Genomic DNA, 14653 nt, shown 5'->3' with positions numbered 1-14653 from the left:
ATCGAATGAATGCAGCTGGCACATGACCGGGTTAATTGTAGGTATATGGAAAACATTTGCCTCGCAGTGGGTGTAGTCAGGCTGAAGATGTGGTGCCAGCTGCAAGCACCCATGGGAACTGCGGCAAAAGACACTCGAAGACTCAGTTTGACTGCCGACTGGAGTAGCAGCTGTACGAAAACAGGGTGCATTTAGTAACGCTATAGGCAAGCCTGGCAACAAGATGCAGACGTATATACAAGTCGCCCGAGCCCAGGAAACCTGGTGGAAGCTTGTCTGGTGAACAGTTGAAGCTTAACTCCTCTAAACAGAGCGCACGAGCGGTACACAGGACGGAAGAAACGGACAAGAACACGTCGCTATGAATTTGGTAACTGATTTCTTCTAAAAAAAAATAAATCTTAAGTAGATTCTTCTGAAATCATTTTAGCGATGTGTCTTTGTCAATTTATACCGTCCTGCGTACCGTTCTTTGAATTTTGTTTCAAAAAGCGACGCAAGCCCGCTCTCCCAAAGACAAAATGAGAGCTGGCAATAAGCGCCACGCCGCCTCCGCTTTTCAGCGCTTCTTACCAATCACGGGTTCGTTGAGGTCATCTTGGGCGTCTCTGATAGGGCTCCCAGAAAGACCCTGCTTGGCCTTCTTATCGCTGGCGTCGTCATGAGGACTTTTTTGTTTTCTATTTGTCTAACTGGGAATTTATTTATTTACTGCCATGTAACATGGCGATAAAAGGCGTCCAGCCAAGAACCTTCCGAAAAAACCTCCGCGCGACCTCCCGCCAGTACACCCTGGGCAGGGGCACGTGAGCTTTATACCCCGGCTGACGGTTTCGCGGTCACGTCACTGTAAACGGAGCCCCCTCCTCTGCTCCATTAGTGACACCTGTTTATGTGGGTCACTTGAAATCGCCCCTTCCCTAATTCCCTCCCCTACAGACAATCTGTGCGTGACGTCATGACCGAGCGAAGCGCCAATTTTTATCGCGTTCTTGTTTTTCGTGCAGTGACTGCCGGGAACCTTTGGTGAAAGATTTCGAGCTTACTTGGAAATGTCCAAAACAGATGCGCAGCTCACGACGCAGCGATGCATGCCGGTCCGACCACCACGTCTATTTCCCGAAAACCTAAATACTGTTCGCGACGTCCTCTAAAGGCGGTGCGCATTATAGTATTGTGAACTCAAAAGCGTACCTGACTTCTACCCTTCGTTGCCTTTAAGTCCTTTTCAAAAACGAAAGCCAGTTAGCATCATAGGAGATTGCTATCCTGATGTGCCATCTTCTGTGCACTGTCTTAGGGCACAGCACGTACGCACTGAAAGGTTTCGACGGCAAGACGGCACTTGTTGTCCGGGGTGTCTTCTTGCCATGGCTGCATGTTCTTCTGGGGAGCACTGGAGTGAGAGGCAAGAGTTTGCGCATTTTGCAAATTTCCACGCCTGTGAGCGGGCCCCTCGCTACCCACAGGCTCCGACCACGGTGCACGTGTGGAGGTAATGTTGAGGGGCGAGGACGCGGCAAAGCAGGACAAAAGAGCTTGTGTCATACAGTATGGAAAGGATTGTCCACGGGACGAGTACAGAAACAAGAGTTGTCGACAGAAGGCGTGTGCAATCTTATCGATTGAATATAGCCATTGCTAATCAATCTTGTTTCTGTGGCATGGCTCGTTCCAGGAATTGGGCCACACAGTACACGGCAGATTGGCAGGCGCTACCGGAAAAATCACAGGACGATTATGATGCTCGGTAATGTTGGGGTACTATAGCTTAGCCACAGGCGATCGCATATACGAAACATGCACTGCCGAACGGCGGCGGCGCTTGGGTTCCGTTTTGGCCAAGCCCTAAATTCTACAGTTTAACGCCTGCTGGGCCAACACGTTTTGCAACAGCCGCCACAGACCCGCAGACGGAGAGCGACGCCACAATTGCCTACCCACGTCGTACCGTCCTCCTTCGCTTTCTCCCTCGCGCCCTCTTCTCTTTCGTAGATTAAAGCGCTAACCGCATCAAGCGACGATTCGCGGCGACACGCGCGGTGAGCTGAGGGCCGCCAAAGCATTGCCCCTCGTCGCTGTCGCTCAGGTTCTGGGTTTTTAGCAAATTTCGCCTGTCGCCCGGAAGCAGCTCGCGAGGCAGCCAATCGCTGAAGGCTTTGGGCTACTCAACTTCCGTTCTGGCTTTTTTTCCAAGTGAAGTTTGTTTTCCTATAGTCCGGTTTGAACGAAGAACCTGCAGGCGCTCGCTTCGTCTGATCCGTGCATATACGAGCGCACCGAGACAATTCAGTAAAAGCTTAATAGGGTAGTAAGAAAACAAAAAGGTTAGTGTGTCTAGGCATTGTTAATCTTTGAAAGGAGCAGGAGAAAGTCACTGCTTGTAATGCAAGTCTGCATCGCAGTGTGGTAGCCCACTGCTGCGTTGTGACCTTTCTTTTTCTTTTTCTTTTTTAACGCGATGCGTTACAAGACATTTCATCAGTGTTTTAGCGTACTTCATAAACAGGATATAGCGTTACTGTACTCCCCTTCACCGAATGACGAGGCGGCGGTAACAATGCAACGCTGAAAACGCGCTTCTCTGTCGCCGAATTCCGTCGCTCCGTGCGGTGGTCACCAGCGGCAACGAGAGGTTTTGGCGACGGCGTCGCACGACGGATCGCCAAGAATTGTCGCCTCATGCGGTTTGGTTTGAAGGTTTATTTCCGCCACTGGTGTTGCGAGGACAGCCAGGGAAAAAGCCGCATAGACAGTTTGAGAGGTCCTGGCTTGATCTTACAATGCAGCATTAACGGTGGCGGAGTACAATATCAAACCGCTTAATCCTCCGCTGTGCTCCGCGTTCGGTCTTTTTTATCCTTCTCTGTGTTCGTTCACTTAGTCAGTTACGAGGCCGACGCCGCCGCTCAACCCCTTAACGATCAAGATCTGCGCTCTAAAAGCGGAAAGTAAACTTAGTGAAGCTGCGGCCTTAATTTGACCACTCTCGCCGTTCGAGCAAGCATGCTTGGACTCCACGCCTAATCAAAGGCTTTACTAGAGTGGATGAGCCTCTTCAGAACGAAGATGGCGCTATGCAAGTGTCCAGCAGTGCATGGTGTTTAGTCGCGATGGCCGCAATAAACGACGGATTGTAGCAAGATTAATAGTAAGCTGACCGCGTTATGATTCTGCTGTGTTGTGGGGATACGTCCGACGCGCTTGCTGTGTGTCGTGCAGAATTCCTGATAAACACTGGAATCCTTGCGCAGTGACTTATTGATAAGGGGCTTTTAGCTTATTTTCGCAGCCTTACTGAAAATCCTCACCTTTCTTTAACGCAGTTTATTAAGGCGAAAGCCTTTATTGCCTCATCCTTGTCGTCAACAAAAGTGTCACGCTTTTGCGACGACTCTGATTGGTCGAGACGGGATGACGTCATGGAGGTCTCGACCAATCACAGAACACCATCACAGTAGCGCAAATGCATGCCGTATGTGGCCATATGCCAATCAATGATCAATTACTACAGGGTCTTGAATATTTGGGAGCTGGGATTTAAAAAATTCCTATGCAAAATCTACTACACCATTCGAGCTGAAATAACGTTCACAAAGTAGCAAAATATCGTCTACGTTATCTGATAAGTGATTCAACATCGGCACTTTCCTAGATTTTCCGAAATCGAGAAAAAACTGCTCTCGGAGGCGTGCACAATTTTCGTAGAAGAGAATCGAAAAGCTATTTTGACATGGTGCGTCATCTGTCGGGCAGCGAAGCAAGCACGCCAACGGCCGGGATGGAGCTTGTCTTACTGCTCGACAGATGACGTATCATGTCAAAATAGCTTATTGACTCTCTTCTGCGAAAATTGTGCACGCCACCGAGAGCAGTTTTTTCTCGATTTCGGGAAATCTAGGCAAGTGCCGATTTTGAATCACTTATCAGATAACGTAGACTATATTTTGCTACTTTGTGAACGTTATTTCAGCTCGAATGGGGTAGTAGATTTTGCATAGGAATTTTTTAAATCCCAGCCCCCAAATATTCAAGACCCTGTAATTAATGAGTAATAATAATTGATTACTGATTAAACACCCATTAATAATAAATGTCCAATTAATTATCACTAATTACTAGTTAATTACTAATTGTGATTAATTATTAATGGTTAATTAGTGTCATTTACGTAGTTAATTACTTAATTACTAATTAATGTTGCGCACCCGGTAAAATCAACCCCACAACAATAAACGTAGAACAACTGCGAATATACAAGGCGATCTCGTCGCTTCCAAGCATATTTCACTGAATAAATGCACTCGCAGAATGTGAAAGAGTAGTCGCTCGATTTGCTCGTAGCAGTATTCATCGCTACATGCGCAACAGTCGCGTAGCAGAATGCAGCTTTGCCTGAGTGCTGCATCACTTTAGTCGCCAAAGTGTCCTCGAATTTTTTGTACTAAGGAATTGAGCCCATCCGGGAAGTCACATATTGTTTACTGCGATTCTTTGAGACAGCGTCTATTCGCGGTCTTATTATTATATTTTTTCCGGGTATTACCTACGATTTGCGATGAACTGTCAGAGGTCACCACGCTTACAATTGTGGTGCACAGTGCAGGCTATCGGGTGGCGAGCATTGGCGTTTCTGGCAGCTTTTCTTGCAAACAACTCCGTGTGCATGCGTAAGTCGTACCTTGCATGTCAGTACTCTGAACGAGCTCTTGGGTGCGTCTTCGCAGTGGCTTATAATGAGCTGTAGCGCAAAGGCGCATCCGTCGGCATGCCTTCACAGACGATGAATTTACGGCTAACTTTATGATGATTGGGACTCTGCTACACAAGACTTGAATCGGCAGCGCGGCAAATCGGTCACATGCCTGATTTTGGTTTAATTTTATTCTTGCTGCTGCTAAATAATGAAAAAAAAAAAAAAAATCTGCGGAAGTAGGACAGCGCCGCGTTATTACATGCATGCGACGAAGCTCTCTGCAGTTGCAATATTTCTTAAACTTCCATTTACAAGCACATTTCCCGCGACCCATTCAGCAGCGGGATACATGGAGGAAGGCACAAACAAGAAGCAACAGCTCCCGACTTTGCATATCGTGACAGGCTGCCAACGGCCGGCGCCCAGAACTGCATGTCTGGCCCCTCCTCGACAAATTGATTCTGTTCAAGTTGCGCGGATAAGCCGGATCAGTTTGTGCGGCGGCTTATCTAAAACATGAAGCAAGCGGCTGGGGCTCCTCGAAGATAGGCGCGGATCATCTCTCGCCACAACAAACTTACAGCAACGCTGAACGCTCAGCCAGGGGCACAGTGTGAGAGAGCTCGCAGACGCAGCCTTTCCACGTCTTCGCAGTGGTGTTCCGTACAGCGGCATCCGGTGGCACACCAGCGGTTTGGACGTTGTACAGCTCATGCTGACACGTACCGGGTTGAACACCCGTATACTGCCGACGCATGTCTAGGACAAAACGCCGCGAAAGCCATTCAGTTCCTTCTCGGGGAACTGAATCCTTTCCCCGCAGCCAGTGCAAAATTTGTGGGAGAAAAATTCGCAGATTTTCGCCTGAAGCCGAGGGAGCAGAAGTTTATTTGTACAAATATTTGAACGACGGAATGTGAGTGGTGTCCTCCATCCGAGACTCCACTGGAGGCTCAGGATTAACTGTGATAAATCTACAAGCCCCCCTTCCCCCCCCCCCCTTTTTTTTTTTTTTTTTTTCGTTTCGGCACCGTCCACAACGCAAAATATATGCCCTACAGCGGGCTTGAATAGAAAGTAAAGTGCATTTCATCCCTTCTGCGCGGAGACGAAGCAGGTTTGATAGCGACCAATAGAACCTGAAAAGCTGTATTCTCTCAATACAATAGGCAGTGAAGCTCCCGGAAGTGTCGGCAGCCGGACGGAATTACCCACCAACTCCGCCTCACCCAGAAGCCGACGTTTAACGCAAAACAATTGATGCACTTAATCAACTGCCCTCATGGGCAGATGCAAACTCTCTGCTCATAAATCCGACAAAAACACAAATTTTGTTATAACTCCTGAAGGGAAAGAAAATATCTACACCTCTGAAAATAGTATTAAATAGCGAACAAATAGAGCTTGCTATTTCTGTAAAAACGCTGGGGGTTATCTTTCCAACCAATCTAACTTGGGATGCGCACATAGAACGCATTTGTTTGAAAGTTTCCTCAGCTCTAGGTATACTTGCGCGCTTTAGATATATTTTTCCAGTAAAGGTAAAGATGTTGCTCTACATCGCGTTAGTACAAACTCATGTTGAATACTGCAGCTTGGTTTGGGGCACAGCAGGGTAACAAATCTTCATGGATTGCATTTGCTGCAGAAAAGAGCTGTCCGGTCTATAGCGAATGTGCCACCATCTTTTCCCCTCAAGAAATATATTTATAAAGTATGATATCCTTCTAATCTTTGCATTATGCTTAGGCTTCTCATATGCTATAAATACCATTCATAACAACGTGGTAATCCCTTCACTGTACTTGGACAACTCGGAGAAAACATCAGCCGCCGTAACACGAAACACAGAGAAACTTGGATCACCCCAACACCAAGAACTGACTCTATGAAACAATCCTTAAGTTACAACCTTCCCGTCTTGCTAAACAAATTAAACCATGACAATTTTGATATTACCAGCAATTCAAAACATATAATCCGTGACTACTGCCGTGACAAGTTCTGTATATGAAAGAGGCTGGCATGAAATATTTTGTTGATTGTTATGTGACATCTATACTGCGCATATTCTAGTTGCTTTCACTACGTGTGTGTTTGCTTCTTGTGTGGTTTCTTGGCGTTCGCGCTTAGCCTAAGGGCTCAGTATCTATCACCTATCTATGATAGTGTGAAGTGTGACCCTCGTCTTCCTTCTGTACTGCCGCTATCTCAAGGAGTCGGGACTTTTAGTCAAGCTGCTTTTAGCGCCGGCTCCTCCTTGTAGGAAAGGAATGAACTTGAACTTGATACGGCCGCGCTGTATTTGTTTGCCAAAGTGCATTTATTGCTTGATGCAAGAATTTATCGCTGCTCTCCGTGGTTATGTGTTTGAAAAACAAGCACGAACCCCGGAAGGCACTGCTTACTCTTGCGGTGAAGCAGAATGCACGGGTAGCCAAAGACCAAATCCTTCGGCACGATGCGTGCGAACGATAAATCTCTGGATGAATCATTAAAGTCGCCCCTGATGAGCACCGATGAATAAAGCGCAGTTTCGCGGGTGTAGGTGAAAATGTACCCGAAAGAAAATGGCCCCGGAAAAAACGTCCCCGGAAGAAAAGGCCCCCGAGAAAGCGGCCCCTAGGAAAAAACGTCCCCAAGGCGAAAATGTGTCACAAGAATGAATTGTTCTGGGACTCACTTCGCAAAAAAAAAAAAAAAAAAAAAAAAGAAAAAAAAAAAAGAAAAGAAAAAAAAAAAAGCATGGTTCCCAGTTCCTCAGCTCTTTAAGCACACACCCCGCCGGGGTGGCGCAGTGGTTACGGCGCTCGACTACTGTTCCCAAGGACGCGGGATCGAATCCCGGCCTCGGCGGCAGCTTTTCGATGGAGGCGAAAAGCAAGGTGCCCGTGTGCTGTGCGATGTCAGTGCACGTTAAAGAACCCCAGGTGGTCGAAATTTCCGGAGTCCTCCACTACGGCGTCTCTCATAGCCTGAGTTGCTTTGGGACGTTAAACCCCACAAACCAACCAACCAACCTTTAAGCACACAATAACACAGGTCTCATCAGCTGAATAATAATACTTATTACGAAGCGTACAAATCGCCTTGTCAAACTGGTGGTTTTCGACAATCACCCAACGCAGAAGACACTAGAAGAACCTCGCAGTTGTTCTGGTTATGGGCGTCAACCCTTTCTGTGGCTTTCCATTACATTTGTTATGAACGCCCCGCATCAGTATATGATGTTTTGCCATTTGGTCACTTTAAATCTGACGGGTAAAGGCGCTGTACCATAAAATACTGCAGCACGTCATGGGGCAGCGCAGTCTACTCCTTCATTGTAGGACGTAGAAACTAAAAAAATAAATAAAATAAAGAACGGTGAAACGAAATACAAACTAGGTTCAAGCTGAAACAATAGAAGGTGTAAAGTAAAATCAGTTCATCACTAATAATCCAGGAATCCGACGAGGCGAAGCTTGATGTTACAGTACGTTTGATGGCACCCATTTGGGGACATTTTTACCTTCGCACATGGGGGCTTTTCTTTCGGGGACGTTTACTCCATGGCCGTATTTTCCGGCGACGTTTTTACTGTGCCGGCGATATACAGGGCGTCCTAGCCATAGATGGACCTCAAGGTTTAAAAAAAAAAAAAAAAAAGAAAAAAAAAAAGTCTAGTCATTCTTCCGAGTTGAAATCAAGTGGAGAAAAAAAAAAAAAAAACGCACTATGGGTCCGCCGGACGCTCGCTGTATGCATACGCTTCCGCTGCAGCGAAGCGTGCTGAGATGAACTTTGCCCAGTGCTCGCGTGATCCGTTTTCTTTTGAGGCAGGCTGTTAACTCGGTGGCAGGAATGAAGTTCGCTGTGTCAGAATCAGAATGCACGCTCTGTCGAAGCTTTGCATGGCATGTGTCAGATAACTGGGTTACGTCGAGAGCGCCTGGCCAAGGACGTTATCTGTCACCGCGTATCAATAATTCTGCCGAATATGCTCGATCGTTTATCGCGAACCAAGCGGCCAACAGCAGCATTTTTGAGGCGCGCTGTGGAGCAATTGTAGCGCCACCTAGGCAGTGCAGGTTGCCTATAATCATTTAATTCTGTTCTGATTCTGATTATAATTCTGATTATAATCAGAATCAGAATAAGAATTCAGATTATTATATTTATTTCTATAATCATATAGTTCTGAACACAGCGTAAACCGTTGTGTGACAGTTCTGAGCATTCGAAATTTGCGGCCCCTGCATTAAAAAATGTCAGAAAATGAAAAACCAATAGAGACATGAAAAAAAAAAAAAAAAACTGCATAATTTCAAACTTATCAAGTTTTTAATCACTTCAAGTTATTAAAAGTTATAAAACAGCGCGCAAATCTTCCCTATCCTACGGGATTAGTAAGAACGTAAATTTAAAGTAATTCCAGAAGGCGCGATGAGCAGGAGAATGCCTGCTGAAACTTTATTGGTTCACTCGCAAGAGGAATTTCGGCAGTGAGCTATAAGGCGCGCCTTTCGCACCTATGATAGCTGGTACTTTGCTGTGGTAACTATTTATTTATTTACACTACTGTTTAGCCCTTAAGGGTTGTTAAGATAGTGGGAAATCGACGTTTCGCAAACACTGCACGCATGAAAACTGTTTGCCAGCCTCTGCTGAAACTGTTCAACCGATTGCACCAGAACTGCTCCATTCAACAAATGCGTTTATAAGTGCGCGTTTTGTACAATAAACTGAGGACTGGCTTCATAGAAACTTACTGGCAAACGTGAAAACACGGCAGTAAGTATACAGTTTGTGCAAAACAAGCGGTATACGTTGGGCACTGCAAGGTTGACTCACCTGCAAATGTAACGTAAGTTTTATAAACGAACCATTTTTTATTCCGTAAGACTTATTTCTCCGGCAGCGCTTTCGTGAACGCATGCGTAAAAGCTCCGTTAGCGACTGTCGCGCAAGCAGGCTGCTTTGCGCCCACACGTGTCTTCAAAATACAAGTTTTACGAGAGAGGAAGAAGAAAAGAAAAGAAAAACCTTCGCGGTCGCTTAGCGAAGTGAGGTGGTATATGGAAGGCTTTTCTCTAAATGGTTTTCCTCTCGTCTCTTTGTTTTGAGGCACAGTTTCGTCATCGCCGGAACTCGTCGGACGAGTAGCTCGCGGCATTCCATTACCGCTTCCGACCCTCCCATTCTTTTTCCTATATCAAGCCAGCTCCTGAAAGCGCCACCACTTGCCATCGTTATCTGCAGGATGCGTCGATCGACGCGGCACGTAAAAGCGCGATAAGGGTGAATCAAATCGTTGTAACACGCTCTCGTACCACGGCTGGCCTCACCTCTCCCGGCCGCAGCTGCCCGTTAATGAGACACGCCTCATCGCGAAACAAGAGCAGACAAAAAAAATCTAGGCTTTTCTTTTATTTCTTTATACGCCACCGCACAGACAGCGCACAGCCAAGCGTGCTTCACAATCGGTTCCTGTACTACTGTTACGACGCCCATGCATTTCGTCTTAGCACTGTTTTCGCAACGACGCGGAAATTGCGCAAAAATTGCACATCAGGTTTGCCGAAGGGCGCGATGCACCTGTGGCTGAGAAGTCATGCACGGCAACGACGAGCTTCGAGAGCGTTCGGGACAAGAATGGGACATTTTCGCTTCGGCCGCACGCTTTGTATATATGGGCGCAGGTGAAACGTGCATTCTTGCTGTTACATATTGCATAAGTGGAGCAGCCTGCAATCCGCGGATTGACTGCGACATTTCCGCTGCTTTCGATCGTTTTCGCGCGTCTTGTATCTAGGGCTAGTGAGTGCAGAGCTTTTTGAGCTGCTTGCTCCTTTTGCTGTGAAATCATTCACACAACATTTCTCTCTTTCTTGCTCTCGATTCGGAAGAACGTTAAGAGTCTGTGTCGCCTACAGAAGTTCTGAATTGGTAACGTTTTGCGACATTGTCATCTGTCGCAACAATTTGACTGCGAAGAACCATGTCGCTATACGCTTTGTGCAACAAAGGCTTACAGAAGAATTAGTATGACATGAAGTATGGGAGCGGACAGTTAGGCTAGTCGATAGCTTTGGGCGAAGTTATACATGGTTTCATTATAGAAAATTTTCTAAGGGATGAAATAAATAACGCCAGCGTTCCCACTGCCTACTGTTCTTTGTTCCTTGTCCATTTGCGCTGGTATACCATGTATAGTGCTATACACTCATAGAGCAGCCATTGTAGCACTACACGGGCCTCTCTCTGAGGCCCGGGGCGGGCCCGAGGCCCGAGCCACTCCCTAGTCCGCGGCTTCAAACCCGGGCACGGCCCGGGCCCCAAAGTTCAGACCCGGCGCTGCCCGTTCTCACGGCAACGCACGAGGTAAATTGCCCATGTTGAGCAGGTGCATTCCCATACAGATAAAAGGACTAGGAGATAAAGGAGCTCAAATCGTAGTAACGCTTGAAGCTTTTTGCAGAGGTGTCAGCTACTATGTGCGATTATCTGCCCCTCCCACTTGACATATTTTTCTGTTGCGGGCGTAGAACGGATGCACTGCACGCGCGCGATCTGCGAATGGCTGCTCAGAAATTAGCGTGGGCGCTCAAGCCTGTGACCACAAATCCGCCGGTCTGCGTATGTTTGTGCGAAGGTTCGTTCGCGGTGTGTTTACAGGAGACGTGCAACGTTTCCCCAGCCCGTGTATACATATGGATGGCGCGTGCAGGCCTTGGCTCCGAAGATGGCCGGCTGCCTTTGAGCCTGGCGCGCGTATACACGCCTCCCATTTGCATGGGCCATGGAGGTTGCGCAGATGGCGCGCGTTTTACTTTTCTGCAGTACTGCCTCCGCTGCCATGCGGTGATATGGCGTTTTTGTTTTTCTTTTTTCTTTCTTTTTTTTTTTCGCACCACGTAACTGCCACGGGGCACACGCATTTTTTACGCGCATAGCTTTCTTTCTCCGGGCCCGGTACAAACAGTCACACCACTTATGTCACGTTGCGCAGTGCGCACGCGGCCCTGACTGCTAGTGCCGCCGTATCGCGGGTGCGCGTACATGCATTGTTCCTGCCGTCATCGTCACAGCCTGCGAGCGGAATTGGACAACGGCAGTAGCCTGACATAGGGGTTCATATAGATATCCGTTTTCGGTGAAACAGCGAGGGGTCAATAATAGAGTCGAACGTTGAGCTAGTTGGTCACACGTTGTGTTGTTACCTGCTCTGCTGCCTTCTTCCAAGAGAAGCGAGGGGTCGCCAGCCACATAATCTCAGAGGATGGTATGTATGTTGGAATCGGCACTTATCTGTATCAACGTGCTCTCCCCCCCCTCCCCCCCCCCCCAAAAAAAAAATTAAAAGAAATACATTTTTCTTTTTAAATAAGCCAAGCCCACCAAAACGCAGACTGAGAAATGCGCAAAAGATTGCTACCAGCGCAATCAGAAGAAATACTCGTTTTTTATATATACATACTTACACCAAGTTTAATGAAAATTTTACGCAGATAATTTAGACTCTATCAGCTGCGATTCTTCGATTTTAAAGTCCAGATTGGATCGCATTTTGTTGAAAAAGTTTTTCTAGAGCCTTTTTAAACTCTACTTATGATTGGTTTCGTTTGGTTTGTGGGGTTTAACGTCCTAAAGCGACTTGGGCTATGAAAGATGACGCAGTGGAGAACTGAAATTTCGACCACCTACTTTGGTTTGTGGGGTTTTAACGTCCCAAAGCGACTCAGGCTATGAGAGACGTCGTAGTGGAGGACTCTAGAAATTTCGACCACCTGGGATTCTTTAACGTGCACTGACATCGCGCAGCACACGGGCGCCTTGCTTTTCGCCTCCATGTAAAAGCGGCCGCCGAGGTCGGAATTCGATCCCGCGTCCTTGGGAACAGTAGTCGAGCGCCTTAACCACTGCACCACCCCGGCGGGGTAGCCCACCTGCGATTCTATAACGTGCCCTGACATCGCACTTACGAAAATAATGCCCAGTTATGATAACAATATAAATAGAATAAAAAAAAAAAACAATGAGAAAATTGTGTGCAATCAGCAGCGCTGGTGTGCTTTAACGCGAGCAAGTAAAGTTAATAGCAGGTCAAGCACTGACGTGAGTCTTCTATCGTTCACGATTCGGAAGCGGAGACGTAAACTAGCTAAAATATGTGGAATCAGGAATTATTTTACTTGGTTGTACCATTACAAATCCACGAGTAGTCGCGAAATGGTAGACGTGCGCGCAAAAATAACGAGGCGACGGTTAGTATTCTTTCCTTCCTGCCTCGGATATTTCGCTTTCGTTATTTGAGAAAGCCACTCCAACACGGCCACCTGAGCGCTTTAACGTTCTCTGTAGCAGACACACATCCCTGATTCATATGCGGCGGGGTAATGATCCCATTGCTACCGTCGTCTTCTGTGTTTAGATCTTCCACTAATGTCTTCATATCCTTGGCAGTCGGTAAGATAGCAGCGCTGGTGAAGGAATCAATGAAATAACGCTCAAACAGTTTGACCTTCGAGACTGAGAAAGAAGGTTCTCAAAGGCATGTAGATTTGGCTCATTTCGATCCAAACATGAGCAGGATCTAGCTCATTTTCTGTTTAATATAGGATTTGCGCGCAGAATTTTTGGGCTTCACTGGACGCCTTTCGTTCACAAAGCTTTTGCAAAAGTAAGATCTATAAAATCATATTTCCATTGAAAAAAAAAAAAAGAATTGACTTAGTTTCAGTCCCTGAATTTAGCTCACTTCGAAAAAAAAAAAAAAAAACACCTTTCAAATATATTAGCATAGCGGCCCCGTGGTTCTCCCATTGTCGATTTTTTTTTTTTTTTAAGCAAGTGATACAAGTAATGTTAGCTTTTTCGGCTGCATCACCGAAACAAACCGTATATATTTTCAAAGTGGAATATTTCTAGCGCAACACATAAGGGTGACCAGAGCAGCGCTAACTTTCATCTGTTTATTCAAGGAGAAAGCGCGTATCAAAAATACACTTCTGTAATCCTTCGTCATATCACAGGCTTGTAATCTCACACACGTGTCGCCAAGAAAAGTTATTTCCCCTTCAGGCACACAGAAGTATCGCTGATACGGATATCACACTTTTTTCTGATGTAAAACGCTTCTAGCCATGCGTGTGCCAGAGTGTCACGACTTCTTCCTAATATATTTATTTTGGTGAGCTTAAGTTTCATCTTTTTTTAAATGTTTTGGCAGATGTATGCTCGCATCGTTCTTAACTGATAGTTCGTGTTGCCGTGCCCTCTCATTAACACATTTTCTCGTTTGTCCTATATATATATATATATATATATGCTTTACCGTAAGAAAGTGAAATTTCATATACAACCCCGCGGGCACACTTCACGTAGGAATTAGCATGGCGTTTCCCGAATCCAAAATTATTTTCTTTTGCATCCATTATGAGGGACCATAGTTTCGCAAGCTTCAGGAGGGCTGAGAATACAACCGGTACTTTGTGCTTATTTGCCACTTTTTTCAGGTTGTGCGACATTCAGTGCCCATAAGGCACTACTGTCGGCGCCACTTCATTTTTCTGCTCGGGCGTTTTCTTCAGCCCCTTTACTTTCTGCAGCAAGTTCTCAGTAATTGACAGGATAGTTAAGCGGGCAAGTTGGCGATACATTATCAAAAAAAAAAAAAAAAACAGCGCAAACAAACGGGGACGAAAGGAAGAAACCACAGGAACAAGCGCTGACTCTCAACTAAAGTTTAATCACAGGAAACACGCTTATATAAGGAAAAAGAAACAATAGAACACCAAAACCAGAACGCACGTGTTACTATGTGATATCCAGGTATGCAACCTCACAGTCACGCTTGCTGACACACAATCTTTCTTTCTTAACCATATTATACGCCTAGATGATTTCCCTGGTCAACTGGTCGGGGTGTTTGTACAAAATGTCAGTAAAATGCAAGGACGGAAAACAGTATTGACA

The 14653-nt window shown here is 46.2% G+C and overlaps 1 protein-coding gene and 1 long non-coding RNA gene across 2 annotated transcripts in view; one reads left to right on the top strand and one right to left on the bottom strand.

The window, feature by feature from the left end:
* LOC146205708 (uncharacterized) overlaps window positions 1-14653 on the top strand; it is a gene marked incomplete at its 5' end in the record, with an annotated part of 70171 nt that overhangs the window by 20224 nt on the left and 35294 nt on the right. The gene's annotated exons all lie outside the window — the stretch shown is intronic.
* On the bottom strand, window positions 7377-7844 carry LOC146205709 (uncharacterized). Its single transcript, XR_014703215.1, has 2 exons — window positions 7717-7844; window positions 7377-7462 (listed from the first exon to the last, which is right to left on the bottom strand). It is a non-coding gene; the product is annotated as an uncharacterized LOC146205709 (long non-coding RNA).

Source organism: Amblyomma maculatum, chromosome 1, assembly GCF_055883805.1.
Source record: "Amblyomma maculatum isolate TAMU_Amacu chromosome 1, ASM5588380v1, whole genome shotgun sequence".
Classification (NCBI taxonomy): Eukaryota; Metazoa; Arthropoda; class Arachnida; order Ixodida; family Ixodidae; genus Amblyomma; species Amblyomma maculatum.
Note: the sequence above shows the minus strand (reverse complement) of the source record. Positions and strands in the feature narration are given on the sequence as shown.